The sequence below is a fragment of the Mesocricetus auratus genome, unplaced genomic scaffold (assembly GCF_017639785.1).
Source record: "Mesocricetus auratus isolate SY011 unplaced genomic scaffold, BCM_Maur_2.0 Super-Scaffold_100010, whole genome shotgun sequence".
NCBI lineage: Eukaryota > Metazoa > Chordata > Mammalia > Rodentia > Cricetidae > Mesocricetus > Mesocricetus auratus.
Window position 1 is genome coordinate 1,291,323 of NW_024429194.1, and position 20,490 is coordinate 1,311,812.

The window sequence follows — 20,490 nt, forward strand, 5'->3', positions numbered from 1 at the left end:
ACAAGGCTTTGCCCTCCATAGGTTCTACAAACTTCCCAAAGAGCAACTGGGGACCAAGAAAGGCTGTGGGACAACTAAGAGTAACCACTGAAGACACCTGTAGACCTTATGAGGCTGAAGATGGCATCTGGAAAGTGTCATTATCAAAGCTTTTCTTTTTGTCATGCCTTTTTCTTCACAAAAGTCGCTGCCCCTGGAGACTCAGCACATTTCTTTGTCTGTCATTTCTCCAGAAAGCTGTTGTTCTTTGTTGGAGATGCCAGAATTCAAGGTCACTTCTTTGAGAACTACCCATCTTAGTGTCCCCTGTGTAAATACAAAGTATGCATGTCTAAAGATGTCTGCTTGATTTTCTCTATCATCAAGCTCTCTCTTGTTACAGTGATCTGTTTCAACTAAAAAGTTGTGAGTTGTGAGACTGTGTCTCTTAGTAACATCAGAAGCTGTACCCATAAAGTCTAGCCAACATGAATGCCCACATAGGAGGTGTTAACGTGATGTTTTCTGGCCCAGCAGGTCCCAACACCCTTCTCTGACCCCAAAGAAGCCACTGACACTATTAATTATGAAACTGTTGTTCAGTTAGCTTGGGCTTCTTATTGGCTAGTTCTGACTTAATTATTAATCCAGTTTCTATAAATCCAAGTATTTCCACATGGTCTTCTCTTCCTGGAGAAAGATCCAGGGACCGCTTACTCCTCTGGAGTCCTACATCTCGACTGTTCAGAGTCTCTGCAAAGAAGAGAGAGTGATTTCCTGTTTGTTCCTGTTTATATTCTGATTCTTCCCAGCTATGTCACTTTCTGCCTGGCTAATAAGTCAATCGGTGTTTTATTTATTAACCAATAAGATAAACATATATACAGAAGGACTTCCCCCATCAATGAGGTCCATCTACACAACAGCAATGGAAACACCAAACTGGATGGAGAAAAGCCCACAGGGTCCCCACCCTAGGCAAAGAACTATAGGCAGCTGAGGAAAGCTAGGAATGGAAGCGGTGATCCCCTTCAGGGAAAAGCACACCAATTGGTTTCCCAGTTCCAAATAGTCAGTCCAGAAAACATACACACAAGTAACATTATAAGGCTGAACATGATATATCTATGAATATATATGTGTATACAAATGCAAATATGCATGCAGTTAACAACTTCTTTAGAAAGAAAGAGTTCATGAATTTGAAGGAGAATAAAGAAAGGTATATGTGAGGGTTTGGAGGGAGGAAAGGAAGAATGTTATATTTAAGTTACAATCTCCTAAAAAGTATATAAAATAAATTTATAGTAAGAAAAAAATCTGTAACTTTCAGAAAATCCTTTTAGGTTAGGAGTCAAGCTATCAGTGTATCCAAAGGCCATTTGTGTGTTCCTTTGTGAGAAAGCTCATTCAGAAAGGACTGGGAAGAGACTGGAGGCCACCAACCCACCAACCTTATGGGGATACTCATGATTTTTTGAAATCCCAGCTGCTTGGAGGCTGATGTAGGAGGAAGGAAAGTTCAAGGCCATTCTGGGTTGCATGCTGAATTCAATACCAGCATTGGCAACTGAAAATAAAAAAATAACTTATAAAAAAGGACTAGGGACACGTCTCAGTTATAGGGCATTTGTGCAAGCCCTGAACTTAATCTACAGCACATCAAAATAAAAATAAAATGAAAAAATAGTTGCAGGAATGGCCTATAGCTTTCAGCATGCCTCCCGCAGTAGTGTGGGTAAACACCAAGACTTTCTTACTCTGTCCATGGATTAATCATTTAATCATATTAACAGAATCTTGTGGCTGCAGCTCTGTCTGGAGGGAACGGCTCCTATCTTTCTGGACTCCCTTCTCAAATACTGAAACCTTATGTTCAGAGCATCATGGGAAATTAAATGGTTGGTCTCTAGGCCTATATTCCACTGGTCTCATGAAGCTCCTGTGGTGTGAGCTGGAGCTAAAGGTTATCCTTCCCATGAGGACGTCTGCTAAGACAAAATGCTCCTCAGTTGCTAAATTGCAGCTATTTCCACAGTGTCATTTCAGAGCCTTCCAACAGAAAGCTGTTTCATAAATAGCAATCTTGCCTTGGGGTTGTCAAGACAGTTTAAGAGGTCTAAGGGAGCTTAACAGGTGGATTTGAAGGATTTGCTGAAACCCATACCCTTCCCTACAAAACAAACTTGGATGTGAATGCCCCCAAAGTAATACTAACATATAATAACCAAATAACAGGCATTGTTGATGTACATGGTGAGCTTTTCCTCCGTGCCTACTGAGTGCATCATGATAGTCACCAGAACTATCAACGAGAAACACAAAATCATTCCCCACAGTAGGCTATCATACAAAGGAATGGAAAGGAATTTCTCTATTATGTTTTAAAGATATAATATATATCACATCCCCCCAAGACATAGGGAACATCACAGAAAAAGAGGTGGCAGATGTCTGCAGTAAAATATTTGCTGGACGTGGCCGGACCATTGAACTCATGACAGCTGGGAGAGTATGCCCAAGACCTGCACAAAATTGAACCAGCCAAAATCCCAGGAAGTATGATGAAGGACTCCTGAGTCCCATTCCTAACTGAGAAGCTATTGGTAAATGATGGCTGCTGGAAGAAAAAAGTCCTAGAGGCTTCCTGTGCTCTAGTGTGGTGGTTCTCAACCTTCCTAATGCTAAGACCTTGTAATATAGTTGTAGTGACCCCAGTCATAAAAATATTTTTGTTGCTGCTTCATAACTGCAATTCTGCTACTGTTATGAATGGCAATGGAAATATTTTGGAGATAGAGGTTTGTCAAAGGGGTTGTGACCCACAGGTTGAGAACCACTACAGTAGATTGTCCTGTATACAAGCAGTATTAAATGAGCTCAGTAAAATAATAAAAATAAAAAAGAATGTCACATGAAGTTGGGAGGGGAAAGAGTTAGTGGGAGGCTGTGAGAGGAAATGAGGGACTAGATTTTATCAAAATGCATTATGTGCACGTATGAAGTTCTCAACCACCTTTTTTAAGGTTTGTAAACACCCAGACTGGAAAGATCAACATACACTCCTGAACAGAATTTAAAAATTGTAACAGTTGATTTTTAAAAGCCAGTAACTGATGTGGGATATCCTTCTATATACTGTGAATATGTGTTGCTTTTATTGGTTGATAGATAAAGCTGCTTTGGCCTATGGCGGCAGGGCAGAATATAGCTAGGTGGGAAATCCAAGAAGAGTCAAGAAGAGGACAGTAGCTGCTGAGGAAGCAAGACATATAGAAAATGAGGAAACACGATGGTCACGTGACAATACGTAGATTAATAGAAATGGTTTGATTTAAGTGTAAGAGCTAGCTAGTAGTAAGCCAGAGCCATGAGCCAAACAACTACAGTTAATTTTAAGCCTCTGAGTGGTTATTTTATAAGCAGATGCGGGACTGGTGAGCAGAACAGAGAAGCTCCAGCTACAAATAACTTAGACAGTCCCTTTCATTTTCTTTTCTGCCCACTGGATAAAGAGAACATAGCAGGCAGCAGGACTACCAGCCATATTCACAGCTTATCTCATTTTAATTCTCTGCATTAGTTGCTTACCCCATTGCTTCGACAAAAGCAACTTAAGGAAGGAAGAGATTCACTTTGGCTCACAATTGGAGGTGACAGTCCATCAAAGCAGGGGAGTCACAGAGGCAGGCACCTGAGGCAGCTGCTGGTCATTCAGAACCTGCAGTCAGGAAGTATGAGTGCTGCCACTCAGTTCTTTGTCTCCCTTCTGTTCAGTCCGGGACCCCAGACCATGGTCTGAGTGGATCTTCCATCTATATTAATACTTTCTGGAGACACCCTCATAGACACACCTAAAGACGCGTTTCTATGGTAATTCTCAATTTAGTCAACAATGAAAATTAATTATCCCACCCCAGCTGATAAATACTATCATGTCTCTTTTAAACCATTTGAAAACTTGGGACTTGGAGGAATATGTTATATAGAGTTGCAAAGCTGGTACTATGGTCAACAGGAGCACAGAAGGTCAGCTTCCAGTTTGCTTTATCCATGTCTCCACATAGCAGTTTATACTGTCTGGTAAAGAAAAAAAGTCAATGCGACCATATGAAGCAGTCTTCAGAATTCATCTGGTCAATAAACAAAAGAGCTAATCAAGGCATGGCCTGGTTATAAGGGTCAATCTGCCATGTCCAGGAGATGGGGTTTGGATCTGTAGGCTCTATGGATAAGCAGACTATTCTTTCTTCTGATGTCTATGTGTCCCCTCCTGGAATGGGATTTCCCTCGCTTCCATGTAAAAATTGGTACCCACCATCACAGATAGGGCTAACCGTGGATTAGAGCCTTAATTCTAAGACATAACATGTTCTTACCACCAGATCCCTAATAATCACTCTATCCTAGAGATCTAGGCTCACATGTGTGCCTCTGACTTTACCCTTCAAGGTATAGCAAGACCTTTTCTCTACCTGATGGCTTATTCTATGCCCTAACACTTGCCAGTCTGCCTGGGTATTCTAGGCTCCCAAACAACTATTTACTTCCCATTACATTTTACTCAATAATGGTAGAAGAAGCAATCTGTTCCTATACTTTATTAAATACAATGTTTACTAGTTCTTTTAATAATTTTAAACATGCATCCAGTGTATTTTGATCACACTCACCCCTGACTCTTCCCTCTGATTCCTCCCAGATTCATTCACTTACTCCAACTTCACATCCTCCTCTTTTTATAACCTGTCGAGTCCAATTTGTGCTGCCCATACTACTCATGGGTGTGGGGACACCTACTAGAGCATGGTCAACCTACCAGGTTAAGGAAAACTGATTGTGCCTCCCCTACAAGTAATCAATTGTCAATAGCTACTCAGGTAAGGGTGGGCACTCATGAGCCCTTGCCCCTCCATGCTGGAATGTTGATTGGCTTGATCTTGTACATGTAGCCACAGCTGCTCGAGTTCACGTGTGCATTGTCTTGGACAATGTTTCATCCTGGTCTCCCCCAACCCTTAGATCTTGCAGCATTTCTGCCTCTAGTCGTCTACGATTCTTCACTGAGCACTCTAGAGATGCTCATTCTTGCACATTGACCAGTTGTGAGTTTCTGCACTTATCACTAATCCACTGCACAAGGAAACTTCTCTGATGAGAGGTCTGAGAGCTGCCAGAAGTGATGGACTGCTAGTTATCACGTGGACTGAATGCCCAGTGCTGGAGAGAGCATTCGGGTCATCTGGATTAGAGGCAAGAGCCTTTGCCCATTTAACCACCTAACTGACCAATTACAGTCACCCTTAACTGTTCACAGTGGGTGAGGCTTTGTATGAGAGTACATTTTTCTCTTCCACAAAAGGACATACTCCTATCACCATCAGATCTCACTGATTTTCTCTGGTTAGAAAAAAAAATGAGCAGAATTATTTATTTAACATCAAACATAATTTTAAAATGTTTTCTGTGATTTAGACTGGAAGTATCAAGAATAACAAATGGCAACGGGCAAGGACAAATTAAATTCTCTTATGTTTTTATAATTGGAGTTCTCACTAGGTTAGCATACTTTTGCTTCTCTGTAGCCAAACACTGGTCAATAAAACATATGGAAGAAACATAATTATCACATTGTTGTGTTTAACATTTCTCCTTAAAGTGTTCTTATCCTCCACCTTAGGCTTTAAATGTTTCTAATTCCTTATACTGAAAGTCAAATATTGCTTTATTCTAAGAAAAAGGGAGTGGTGAGAATTTCTGGTAATAATCACCAGTCATAAAGTGTATTAATTAGCCATCACACAGAATCGCTTTATGGGGAAATAAAAATCTCTATAACCACCAGAAATAATTATTGTTAGGGGCATAATATCCACTAGTTAAATTTCTTTGTGGTTGTCATTCCAAAACGAATACGTCAAAAGCTGTGTAAAGTCAAAGCCAAGACATGTAATGGTGTCTGAGCTGAATTCTGATTGCCTGTGTAAACAACTCATCAATCTTGCCTTCTTTAAGGGGCATGGGAGATACAGTTCCCTATAACCTGACACAAAATAAATATGAAAAAAATCTTAACATTAACATTGGGTTTTCAAACACACTAAGCAATTGGAAATTGAAATGAAGTTTCACTTATTCTCAAAATTGAATTTTGTTCCAAGATGACAAGCTCTATTTATAAGACAACAAGTCATTACTGGAGTTGGAGAAGATTGCTCCAGCCATTACTGGATTTAATTTTCCAAGGCTCTATTCTCTCCATTTTCGTTTATTTCTGAGAAGCTAGGTAAGGCTTAGCCCTAAGATGAAAATTTAACATTGCTTATATTCTGTCAAATAATAAATGCATTTAATAATAAATATTCTATCTCAGCATGTTATATAAATTTAGTATATAAGTTCTCTAAGAAACTAAGGAATTACCTTAGTTTATAGCTAGAATATTGTGTTCAATGCAAATTAATGGACAAATGTTCTACTTTGTAATATATTATTTGATTAAGTTATGACCCAACATTTGTGATCTTTCTTCTCCAATACATTTGTTCAGTTCAATGGCAGCTATGCAGTAATTGGTCTCCACAAATACATTGTGGCACCTTGAAGAAAAAGATACCTATTACTACTTTTAATTGTTCATTGGCTGTTTGGTTGTTTGGTTGGTTTTGAGACGGCCATGTAACTTTGGGTGGCTTCAAACCCAAGATCTTCCTGCCTCATCTTCTCAGTTTTGGGATTACAGGATGCCACACTCGCCTGGGATAATATTTTTTATATATTTGTATCATTGAAGCCTACTGACTAAGGCTATAGGAGATTTTTCAACATATCTGTTAGAATAAATTAATCATTCTTTAGTCTTCTATAGCAATGCCTGATTCTCTCAGATGACTTACCACACCATTCCTCATTCCTCATTCACGATTCCTCGGAGATATCTATTAACTGTATCAGTTACTTTGCTTGTGGCTGGGATCAAACATCTGTTTTTAAAGCAACGTAAGAGAGGAAGAGTTTGTTTTGGTACACAGTTTGCAACAACGAAAAACTCTCATGGTTAGGGAGGCATGGAAGAGGAAGCCATTCAGTCTGGACATCAGCTAGGAAGCAGAGGCCTGGAAGCAGGATATGGGGCAAGGGAGAGAGGGAGAGGAGAGGGGGGAGGAAGGGAAAAAGAAGGGAGGGGGCAGAGAGAGGAGGAGAGAAACAGGGAAAGAGAGAGGGAGGAAGAGAGGGGAGGAAGAGATGAGGAAGAGAGAGGGAGGGAAGAGAGGGATACAGACAAGGGAAAAAGAGAGGGAAGAAGGGAAAGGAGGGAGGGAGGGAGGGAGAGAGAGAGAGAGAGAGAGAGAGAGAGAGAGAGAGAGAGAGAGAGAGAGAGAGAGAGAGAGAGTGAAGCCACTGATGCTCAGCTGCCTCTTTACTTTTTTCCTGTGTTGCTCCCTCAGGGACCTCAACCATGAGATGGAGCTGTTCACACTTAGGATGTCTTCATTTAAGCCTCTATAAGGTTATAGAGACAGCTCAGTGGCTCTAAATATTTGCTGTTTTTCCAAGGGACCCAAGTCCAATTCCTAGAACCCACGTCAGGTGACTCACAGCTGCCTGTCACTCCAGATCAAGAGTACCCAGCATCCTCCTCTGTCCTCTGTGGTACCTGCACTCAGGTGTCGAAAGCCCCCGTATATACATACACACACATACACATGAACATGCACACACATATACACATAAGAAGCAATCTATAAGCCCCTGGAAACTTCCATTAAGACATACAAAGTTCTCCCTGTTGCCATGGTATTATGTAATCCAGATAAGTTATAAATCAAAGCTAACATCCTAAGTCCCTCCACTGTCAACTTGACACCAAAACACATCACTGTGTAACCCTACATTCTGCACCCAGGCTGATAGGTTCATGACAACCTCGTAATGCAAAACACATTCCTTCCAGTAGCAAAAAAGGAATCCTCGTAGCCTTAATAGTTTCACTGTTGTTCAAAAGTCCAGTTTCTTCTGATACTTAAAACTACCTCTTGACTCAGACCCCCTATCCTATTTATAAAAAAAAGCAAGTTCATACTTCCAATGGGACAGATTAAACATTCCATTTCCAAAAGCAGAAAAAGGAATATAGCAAAGAGAGATGAGGCCAAATCAAAACCAAAACTTAACATGACAAACATCAAGCCCTGCAACTTCATGTCTAGTATCTGGGGTTCTTGGTGGCTTTATCTGGACTCCAAAAGACTTGGGTACCCACCCATCTAGTTCTGACATCTCTCTTGGCTCAGCACTACTCCATACCCAAAGCTTCTCTCACCAGATGCCCCATGGTCACGTCAGCTCCAACATTATTTTCTGCAGTACAGCTTGGACTTCATTTTCAACCTCTTGAGCAACCAACTTTAAAGTTGCATATAGGAATCCGACTCTACTACAAACTCCCTGGCCGCAGCAGCTTTCTGGAACCCTGAAAAAATCCTCCATGATGCTCTAACTCTTATGTTTTGCATGAATGAAAAACCAGTAGCATGCATATGATGCTGCCAGGTCTGGCTGCCTGCTTGGGATACAATCTGGATTCCTTCTATCATAGCTGTGCACCTCTGTGTCTAACTCTGGGAAAACACATCTCTAGAATAATTGGCTTCAAGTGGAGACTCCTTTCAGTAGTGTCCTCAGTTCAGTCTCTCCCCTTTCGAATGAATTTACATTTTTACAGGATGGGATCTTCCTCGGGTTGTGTCTTGTCCTCAAATCTTCTTTCTTGATGTCTCAGTTCGAAGTATGGGGGTTCTCCTAACAGAGCTAATCTCTGGGTGCATGCGTAATCAGCACACTGGAGCTCCGTGGACTTTAACCGGAGTCCTGCAATACAAACAGTGTCCTTCAGTGTTGCTTTCCCTCAACTCATTAGCCTTCTGGACCCTGCATTTGTGTGATGTGGAACCTTGACAATAGCTGGCGTTCCTCCCAAACAGCGGTTTTGTCCCTCAGCTAAGAGACTGGGAACTTGACTCTGCAAGAAACTTGCTTCACCAATTGCCTTCCTTCCCAAGGGTCTGCCCACACTCTTCTGTGTGCAATTGAGTGTCTTCTGCTGGGTTACTGTGTTTCTCGTAGTCATTTGACTCGCTCTTCTTGAATTCTTTATGGGCCATCTTAGATTACTGGGCATCTCAGATGCTGAGACACCTGCAACGTGAGTGTCCTCTTAAGTCCGGATCGGTTTTACAACGCACTTCAGAAAGTCGAAAGTAGACCTTCCAGAATCTTTCCGATTCAGCGGTGGTAAGATAAGTTGAACTATTAAGCATTGCTCTGATATTGGGTGTAATCAATAAAAAATATACAAATTTGTTCATTCTAATTAGATAGAATGGGGATGTAGAACTCCCACACTTTTGAATGTTAAACATTTTTTTAATTCTTTGAGAATCACGTACAATGTTTTTTGATCATATTTACCCTCCTCCCTCAACTCCTCCCACATCTACCCCTTCCATACCCACCCAACAGAGTCTACTTTGTGCTGTTCATATATGCTGGGGTGTGTCGCTGTCCACTGGAGCATGGCCAAACCCTTAAAGAAAACTGACTCTCCCTCTACAAACTATCAATTGTCAATAACTTTTGGCTAAGGTAAGACTTGTACCCTCCTCCCCTTTTCCCATACTGAGATGTTTGTTTGACTTGAGCTTGTGAACGAATTATACATGCTACCACAATTGATATGATAAAAGAAACATTTAACTTTGGCTACTAAAAGGTCTCTTTGTTCTTTGGTCTTTCAGGACATTTTGTCAACACTGAAAGCATGTGTTTTATTATTGCTGTAAAAGCCAAAATTATATATAAGTAAACTGAGATTTTAGGGGGGGAAAGTGTGCCTGAAAAATAATCAAATTATGAAGTTTATCTGTATTATTTAGTTTAACATGATTAGCAGACCCACCTAACAGGCAGTCAGAGACGGTACATTGAATTGGTAACTCATTCCCATTTTCCAGTTAAAAAATGCTCTTTTCAATAATGGAAAAGAAGCCAGGATTGAGATGTGGTTTTGTTGGTAAAGTGCTTATTGTACAATCATAAGGACCTAGGTTCAATATCTAGCACCCACATAAAAGTCAATTGCATGGGTTTGCTTCTGTAATCCCAACACTTTGGGAGGCAGAAAGACAAGGATCGCCAGGGCTTTCTGGCCAGTCAGTCTACCCACATCAGTGAGTTCCAGATTCAGTAAGACATCCTGTCTCAAAAAACAAAGTAGACTGAAATTGTAGAACACACTAGCATCAACCCTTGGCTTCCATATGCTGGTGTACTAGCACACACACATTCACATAAACATACAAGCACACACACACACATAGACACACACACACACACCACAAAAAAGAAATGAAGTTACTATAACCTCAAATGCATACTGTGCTACTTAAGTCCAGTAATTCTTGACCTCTGTCTTGGAGTTGTAAATGTGCTCCTGTTTAATATTTTCAGACCACAGTTGACTGCAGGCAACCGAAGCTACAGAAAGCTAACTGAAGAGGAAGGGGATAGCACAGTGTTTAGACTGTTTTTGCTCTATGCTAACAGCCTTTAATTTTACTGTCTTTCTACATTTTGTTTGATTTCTTACCACCTAATCTGCATGCTAGATAAAACAGAGCATTAAGCAAAGAAGAGTTAAATCACCGTGGAGAAAGGTATATACCAATATATTATAAAATGCATATTTAAAATGTTTAATATTTTTATGATTCTATTTGAAGTCCTTAGTTTGAAATCAATTTATGAGCTGTCACTTTCAAAACAGATCTTCCCGAATGTGATAGACAGATTATTTCATTCAAATGCAGGCTAGAAATGCTAGAAAGCTTTAAAAGAGCAACCCCCATGCCTAGCTGTGGTTAAGTGAAGTTTTAAACAAAACTCACACAAATCTTCAACTTTAGCTGGCTCCCACAAGTATTCATGTTACATCTTGTTCCCTCACACATCTCTCCCAGTAGGTATGTTTATGGCTAAGTGGCTGTTTTGCAGTTTCAAAGTTCTTTTATATTTATGCTAGTGTTTCAGAAAATCACCCTTTGCTCCAAGGGAACTATGAATTTGTTATGGAGACCCAAAACACTCTACAGTTGGCAAGTGATGGCAGATCTCGCCTACTGTAGACTTTTCCAACTATAATTGCCATCAGAGCATTGTTCCAGCTTCTCTTCGCTAAATGCATTTCTAATTCCCTCTTTGTCCTATATCCAAATTCCCACTTCTCCCAAAGGATTGCTTTCCTCTAATAACTATCATCTGTCGTCCTCTTGTGACCTGTACAGCAACACACAGCATTTATAATTTATGAACTGAAACATCTCCAAACACAGAATTGGGACCACAAGTGCAATGCAGATATCACATCTGTACAGTGAGTTAGCAAAGCCTCTCCCCTTCTGCTTGGCTTGAGTGCAGCAGCCAGCTCACCTTCTGCCAAGAGACACACTAACTCTGCTGGCCCTTGGACAGTTTGCTGTCAAGGTTGGCAAATCCTGTCAAAGATTTCAGAAGGTCTGAGCATCTAAGTAGGATTTTTTTTGGAAGAATGAGGATGTTTCTCACATGACCTCACCTGCCTGGAAAGCAATTGATACTGAATAAGACTGAGTTGTCTCTATGCATGGATTCATAATCCACCCCACATCTTTGGGTACAGACAGATGAAGTCTTCAGCGCATGGTAAGTTGTAAGCAGATGTCTCAAAGTCTTTGGAGAAGGCAGTAAAGTGATTTTCCTCTGAAGGCCTCGAAGGACTCTTCAGAGGATCTGTAATATATCCTGGAATTAGTATTCAGGGTAAACTTCAGTCACTTACAAGAGGGCGTAAAGTACATCAGTGAACACTGTGAGCTTCCTTCATGGCCATGATTTGCTTTACTAATAAGAGAAAATTGATCAAACCAGAAAGCGTAAAATAAGAACATCCCCTTCCATACTATGCTCAGATAAACTCCAAGTACTGGTTTATAGTCAATAAACTATGACAAGAAGCAAGACTTTGTGGTCCAGTCTTTAAAATTACCAACTAAAAAAAGACAGTGGCACCCACTGAAATTCAGCAGTAATTTGGAATTTATGTAAATTTTCCCATGTATTTATTTGGGGGTACATGTTACAACATGAGTGTAGAAGTCAGAGGACTACTTGCAGGAAGAAGTTCTTTCCGTCCAGTATGTGAGTCTCAAGTTATCAAACTTGGTAGCAAACACCTTTACCTGCTGAGGCCATCTCACTATTCCTAACTTGGAATTACTTTTGTTTGTTTGTTTGTTCATTTTTACATCCTGACCACAGTTTTACCTCCCTCCTCTTCTCTCAGTTCCTCTCCTCAACCTCCCCTCTACCTTGCCACCCATTCCTCCTCCATTTCTATTCAGAAAAGGGCAGGCCTCCCATGGATAAGAGCAAAACATGGCATATCAAGTTGCAGTAAGACTAAGCAACTCGTCATGTGTCTTTAAGGCTGGACTAGGCAACCAGTGTGAGGAGTATGGTTCCAAAAGCCAGCAAAAGAGTCAGCCCTTGCTCCCACTGTGAGGAATCCCACAAGAAGACCAAACTACACAACTGTAACACATGTGCAGAGGGCCTAGGCCAGTCCCATGCAAGCTTCCCGGTTGTTGGTTCAGTCTCTGTGAGTGCCTATGAGCCCGGGTAACTAATTTTGAATTCTTAGGGATATATTTCCATTTCAAAAGCTAATAGTTTCATAACCCATTCAGAGAAAATTTCCCATCAGTATTCAGTATATTAATTGGTTTTGTACAAGAAGTTGATATTTAGAAGTATGCTCAAGAACTGAGAAATAACAGAAATTGGACTGGGGAGATAGGTTACCACCCAAGCATAAGGACCAGAGTTCAGACCTGTAGAACTCTGATATGCCAGACAGGCATGGCTGCTTCCCATAAGCCCAGCATATGGGAAGGTACAAACAGGGTATTTCCAGAGAAAGCCGGCAAGCTAGACTAGTGGAGTTGGTAAATTCTGTATGGTAGTTAAAGACTGCTTCAATATATATGGATGAGATTAATGGAGGATAACACACAATATTAACCTCTGGTCTCCACATGAACCCACACACCTATAAACATGCATAGAGGCACACAACACCCCCATAACACACACACACACACACACACACACACACTATAAAAAAATAACAATAATGAGGTTACATCAAAACTGGTAAAAGTCATGTACAATCAGACAGAAATAATTTGGAAGACAGTGTAAAATTATTGAGAGCAATACAAATGTGTATAATTGGCTGACCAGAGAATTTACAATCATTTAACCCTATAATTCACACAGGCTGGATGCAATGTTTGTGTAAATGGATGTAAATGCGACTGCCAGGTAACGCAAGTAAACAATTTACAGGGTTGTAATTTATCTGATGGCAGATTTTTTGAAAAACAAAACTGCAATGGAGAACTTGGAACTTGAAAGGGGGAAGAAGTAGAACCCAGCAGTGTTCAAGTCGCATGACCCTAGAGGAAGTGCCGAGTATCCTGGATTCTTGAAGCTTTGGGTTCCAATCATTTGACTTCATATTCAATTCCTACAACTCCTCATCCTTGTAAACTTGGGAGAGTTTCTTACATCTGATTTCTTCTATATATTCTCATTTACTTAAAGGAAAGGCTATCTCAGAGAATGCTTTCTCGTGGGTTTACAGAATTTAATAAATTAATAGGACTGAGGCATTTTGAAGGGACCTGGCTGAATAATTAGTAACAGCATCTTATACTATTGTCTCTGCTCAAAAGACTCAAGAGGCCCAACCCTATATTGGTCAAAACCCTCATTATTCTCTTGGCTTTAATTCCATGCTGACCCAACGACCTTTAAATAATTAATCTGGCCTCATGGGCTACAAAAAAAATGTACCCTGGATAAAGTTATGAATATTCCTCTTCACATTCCCCTACCACCCTGTGAAATAATAAATTGACAGTTTGCTTCATATATTTTTGTCTGTTGATAATGTTATCAGTATAATGCTAGCCTCTCCCAATCTGTTCGCCACCAGGATTCACAGAGCCAGGCCGCGTAAAATCTATCAGCAAAGTATCTCCCATTGAGAATCCCACACCTTCATACCTTCTCCTAAAGACGTCCAGACCAAATACATTTCCTTTTCCTATCTGTAATGCCAACTAAAACGCTTGTGCTCAGCAATGAAGTGAACATTGTTTGTTCAGCATCATAAGCTTAGCTGATCATAACTAACAGCTGATAAATTTGGTTCCTGTGATTCAGCTTAATTTAAGCCCAAATGAATGGCTTACATCTTTCTCATTAAAAAATACAGCTGATTCATCATGTGTACAAGATACTTAAATCCATTTTAGAGGTGTATAAGAGAGGGGACTATGATGGGGAAGTCCTGTATATATGTCAATAAAGCACTGTTGGCCAATAGGGAAGCAAGATAGGTGGGACTAGGAGTCCAGGAGGATTCTGGGTAGGAGAAACACAGGGAGTCAAGATGTAACCGCCATAGGGGTAAGAAGTCCAGACCCTTTCTCCGGTAAGAGAAATACTTAGATTAACAATTATGTAGTAAATGCTTAAGTCAGAGCTAGCCAGTAAGAAACAAGGAAGGCCAACAGCTTCATAACTAATACAGTGTCTTGTGTGTTATTTGGGGACTATAACACAGCAGAGTCCAGGCAACTGGTGGAGAAAAACCAAAGCAGCTGACAAGGAAATGGCTTCACTCAACAGGACTAAGTGTGAATATGTTCAATATACATTATATACATTAATGAAGTTATCAAAAAAGAGATTGTTCAAGTTATTTTTAAAATTGTGACTTTACTAATTACTGTTTTTAAAACTTAATCCTAACAAGGCAAATTGAAGTAGAATAAGGAAATGCAAACGGTGTAGTAGAATTTTTAAAGATTCCATACTCTTTAAATTTTATTTTTTATGCCTATGAGTGTTTTGCCTACACGTATGCATGTGGGTGCTTGGTGCTTGAACGGGAGGAGCACATCAGATCCCATGGAACTGGAGTTACAGAGAGTTGTGAGCCATCATTACAGGGTGCTGGGGATCAAACTCATGTCCCAAGCAGTATCACTCTTAACTGCTGAACCATCTCTCCAGCCACAAAAATGTTGTGTACTCTTTTTTATTATTATTCTCTTATGCATTACATCCCAAGATGATGTACTCTTAAGAGGTCTACAATCCCTTCTGTCTATCTACATTCAAGTATTGTTACTGAGATTCCTTTGTGATTACCCTAATATAAGTACAGTATTTTCCTTATCAAAAGTTAAATCTTTTAAATATATACACATTCTTTCCTAGTTTAGGTAAAGAAATGCTGTCAGGCATAATCCAGTTTTTCCCAGTGACCCAAAATTGTTGTCATGAACACTAATTACTATGCCAAGCTGTTTATTTTTCTTTCTCTTTTCAACTTTTTGCCTACTATTTACTGTCTTCTGTTTCTCTTTAATTCACTGCATACTTAATTTTATTTTAGCATGTAAACAGGGAAAGGAATACAATTTAGAGTAAAAAAAACAAATCCTTCCTCCCTCCCCCTTACCTCTGAAATATCTGATTAAAAAAATAGATGAGTGAAAAATCAATTACTCTTGAAACTTATCTCATTAATATTTGAATGATATTCAGGGTCTGGCTATGTAAGAATTCTTGAGACTGACCCAGAATTTGGCAGGTTTACCAGGCTGTGTCCTAAATGCTGAAGGACAGCCTAGATATATGCTTCCTGGGAGTAGTTAGCTCGCATGAAATAAGGAAGACTCCTGAATCAATACAGGCTATTGCCATGGCCCTTGTTTGCCTCTTGCAACTTGAATCTAAGACCCTACTGCTGAAGACACCACCCACTTTGAACACAGGACTTGGAGGAATTGACCTGGAACTAACCTGGAAACCTCCTCCCTGAGTATCTAAAGCTGCCCAAGTAGACGATCAATGAAAAATCCTGCCAAGTGAAATCCTGTGAACCATAATGATGTCCACCAAGGGAAGGTATCCCAAAGGGCACAACTTTGACACTTACATCTAGAGGGGAAAAGGAAAGAAGCTGCAGACTTGCTTCTTATTAACTGGTAGCATCTAGAGCACCTGGAAGCACAGATAGGCAGGAACAAACTCCCAGTTTATATTCATACTTAACCAAATGTCAGTGAGAAAGTTCCACTTCCAAAAAGCCAAGCAAATGAAGTTAAGAATCTCAGTTCTCAGATGAGAATGACCTACAGAAAATTAACAATCCTCTATAATTTACAATTTCTTCATGATTAAATTAGAAGATAAATACTGACTACTTAATTATGAGGATTAAGTTAAAGGATATTTAATCATAAATAGAAGACTAAAGACTCTCCAACAATGAAAACTGCCTTCACTAAGTCTCCAGCACCAACTCCTCTTTTCTCATCTCCTCTTGCCAACTCCTTGGCATTCCCACCTGTGTGGCATGACAACAGTAACCTCTGGAAATTAATAAGAGTGCCTCCCAACACGATGATTGACAAGTGGCTATAATCTCTTAGCTTTAGCTCTGCTTGATGGTTTCAAAATGTCACTCACTCAAAATGTTTCAGCCCTGTGTCTGCTGGAGACTTCTCAGAAGTTTGTTGTTGTCGGGTGATAGCAGAATGTCACAGACTGTGTGTTTTTTAGTCTTACTCATTTTTTTCATGACCTGTTTCTTTAATTGCTGATATACATACATATATATGTGTGTGTGTGTGTGTGTGTGTGTGTGTGTGTGTGTGATATGTATAAAACATATATATGTGTATGTATCTATTTGGAAATATACACAGATACATATTCCCAAATGTATTCTATAACCTGCTCAGTCTATATAAAGTTACTTATATGTATGTGCTAAGAGATGATTATTTCATCCTTATACCGGCATGGTCCCCAGAATGACAGTTGGGAAATCAGCATAGGATCGATCCATACCCCCTAAATGTGGGTGTCAGTGAGGAGACCTTGATAATCTATGGGGTCCTAGGATAGAAATGGACTTTGGGAGCCCATTCCACATACAGAGATACTTTCTCAGCCTAGACACATGGGGGAGGACCTAGACCTTGCTCCAAATGATATGACAGACTTTGAAGATCCCCCATGGAAGGCCTCACCCGCCCTGGAGAGTAGAAAGGGGATGGGATAAGGAGCTAGTAGGGGGCAGGGGAGGAGGGGAGGGCGTGGGAACTGTGATTGTCATGTAAAACAAGCTTGTTTCTAATTTAAATAAAAATATAGAAAATGTGGGGAATAAAAAGCAATGCTGTATTTAAAAAAAAGAAAGAAAAGCTTATTGTCCCTCATTTACAAAGGGAAGATGAGAGAAAAGCAAACAGAGTATAATATTCAAGTTCAGCATCACATATCACAAATATCATTCCCACAAAAAAGAAGCCCATACTCAAAGGGTAAAAGCAGATAAACAATATCAGTTTCTCAGGAAGAAAGAATGAGTGTTTCTGGGAGCTAAAAAAAAAATGGAACCTAAAGAAAATCTGTAGAACCTGAGAATCTGTAAGCTGAACAGCAGCCCCAAAATGGTAGCTGATCCACATGACAAGACCAAATTGTACAGCCTGGAGCCTGAGATTCTGAACCTTGTTCTAGGCCCCAGGATAGTTATTAACAGGTGAGAGTTAGCCCAAAGACCACAGAAACCATCAGTTAGACAACCAGTCTTACCCAGAATAAGTGAAGTTGCAGACTACACAGTGACCCTCAGGCACCACCAGCCACCTCAAGTGTAGTTAGATGACTATTTTCTAAACACATCTGTGTCCAGAAAGAGATGATCTACTCACTCATGCATGTGTGCATTAATTAATCCACACCAAACCCTACTGAGTACCCTCTGATAAGGAACATTGCTCTCTCCTTCATGCCTGGTTCTCGTGAAGGAAGATTTTTCCCAAGATACATTCTCAGAAACCTTCTCATCTCTTCACTGATTTCACCCCTAAGATATGGCATGACTTAACCGACTAATTAGTGTTGAAAAAACAAATGGTCATGCATGGCTTACCTCTGCCTGTTGCCTTTCGGAATAAGATTCCTATGCTCACATGTTTCTCTGCTCCAATTTAGCCTCTATTTGTGACGATGTTTTCTTCTTTATTCATCTTTGCTTTGTTTCTCAATTTGGTCCTAATGCTTAAGGAGGAAGGATGTGGTAAATAAGCTGAGTCTAGGACCCCAACTAAAATACTACAGTTTAGCTACAATAGTCTAACAAGAATTTTAAAATATACAGAAACAGTGAGGTCATGTTCCTAAAACCACATTACCTATCCTTGTACGAACAACAACTGGAGCACTATTTGGCATATGCTCTGTGCTGAATAGAAATCCTAGGTTAAAAAAACAAAAACAAAACAAAACAAAGAAAACCACATTCATGAACAACAAACCCACTAAGGTAAAAAAAAAAAGAACTTTAAATCTCATGTCATTATTCACTGTCATTTTCTACCAAGAATTCTAGCAAATCTTTCACAGTTCAAATAAAGCATAGTTATTTCCGTGTTATGTATCAGTTATGTTTCTTCTCTTCTTTCTTTTGGATATTTACTCTGTGTGTGTTTGTTCACATGCATGTGTGCTAAGGAACGTACGTGGTACCTCAGGAGCCATCCACTTTGGTTTTTCTTATAACATTATATTCCCACTTATTTATGTTGTGTACTTGTCTGTGGGCACGAATAAGCCAGGCACAAGAGCAGAGGTCGGAAGACAGTTTTGGGTTAGTCTGTTCTCCCTTTCCACCTTAGGGAAACTGAGGATAGAACTTAGTCAAGTGTCAAGTGCCTTGACCCACTGAACCAACTGAATGGTGCACATCTTGGCTTCCTTCTGAGACAGATTCCCTTACTAGAACCTGGGGCTCACCTATCTGGTGAGATTGGCTGGTGAGGCATCTGCCTGTGTCTGCCTCTCCAGCACTGGGACTACAGCACATATCAACACAAGTGTTTTGTTTTTGTTTTTGTTTTTGTTTTTTTGTATTTGTTGAAGATCAAACTAAGGTCCTCATGCTTTCTGGCAAGCACCTCACTGACTGAGCCATCTCTCCAGCCCTGATATTTGGCTATTTCAATTATAAACAAAATGATTTTTCTTGATAACAGCATCCTGAGTACAGGAAAGTTTTATGCACTTACAGTGCAAGTTCAATTCATCCATCGTTTCTTCAAGCAATAAAGACCGGGTTTTAGTGCTGAGGCTTGAACTAAACAAGTAGCCCACCATTGAACTGTATTTCTGGAGCCTAAAGAAATATTTTAAAGAAGTTTCTAGGTTAGACAACCTAATCAACCTGCTCCATATACCATGACCAAACTAACCTTATTAAACTGCTTCATACGGTGCTGTTTCCTGGTGAACTAAATCCTTTATTCTCATTATATGAAACGTGTCAATAAAGGGAAAACTTCTCAGTGAGTGGTTTCTCATTTCTAGATTATAAATGTGTTTCTGAGAGGTGATGCTATGAACTTAGAATCACAAGTCCCAAAAAAATTATCCAAACCATTATCCTGAAAATTTGATCTTATAGCACAACATTATAATAAAACCACCACCATTAAATCCCTTCTGTACCTTTGGAACCTGACAGAAATCAGAGCATTTAACATATTTTTGCATTAAGGTTATTTTTTACACAGTGTTTGGTATCAATGATTCCAAGAAAGTGCTTTTCAATATGTGATCAATATGTTGTCTTTGTTTATGTGAACATATATTCATAGTATTAAGACAGGTGAAAAAAACTGGTTTCAAAGCAGTAAGATTTCATTTTTGTTTATGTGTTGCTTAAATATGGAGAAAACAGCCTGCAGGTGTAACACACTAAATCAGGCATGGGATTTCAGGATGTTTTCTTCTTTTTCCTTTGGGCATTTTGTTTAGCATCGTGTAAGCATTTTAAAATATGCATGAGTATGAACTATAAAAGATATATATCCTTTTTACAATCTCTCCTTCCCTCTGGTCTCTGTGAGGATTCACCTGCTAATTGTCATACTACCAGGTCCCACTCACAACCTCCATATTGCAAAGATTCCTTGGGTGTAATAAACACAAATGTCAATTACCCACATTCACATTTGAAAATTCAGGTCATCCTAAAGACATATCTGCCTGCAACATCAGTAGGCTGTGTGCATTTCACTGAGCTTGTGAAGTTTCCTCAGGGTCCTATAAACTGAGACAGTCTGAAGCATTTTACTTAGCAGCTGCTTCTGAAAGAAGTAAATGTGTTTAAACTTATCAAGGATTGTGCTGAAAACGCACATTGGCGCACTGGTGTATGAGCAGCAGATTAAGAGTCGCTAACAGCGGGGTAGAATGACCGGCTGGATTACTCCTTCAAAATCACGTTCTGTAAGAAACACAAGCTAACTTAGTGAGTGGTCTCTG

General features: G+C 39.8%; 1 long non-coding RNA gene across 1 annotated transcript in view; it reads right to left on the bottom strand.

The window, feature by feature from the left end:
• LOC110343226 overlaps positions 1-20,490 on the bottom strand; it is a 211,415-nt gene that overhangs the window by 28,367 nt on the left and 162,558 nt on the right. The window contains exon 4 of the long non-coding RNA XR_005879702.1: positions 18,098-18,225. This is a non-coding gene — a long non-coding RNA (uncharacterized LOC110343226). The remainder of the gene's footprint in view (positions 1-18,097; positions 18,226-20,490) is intronic.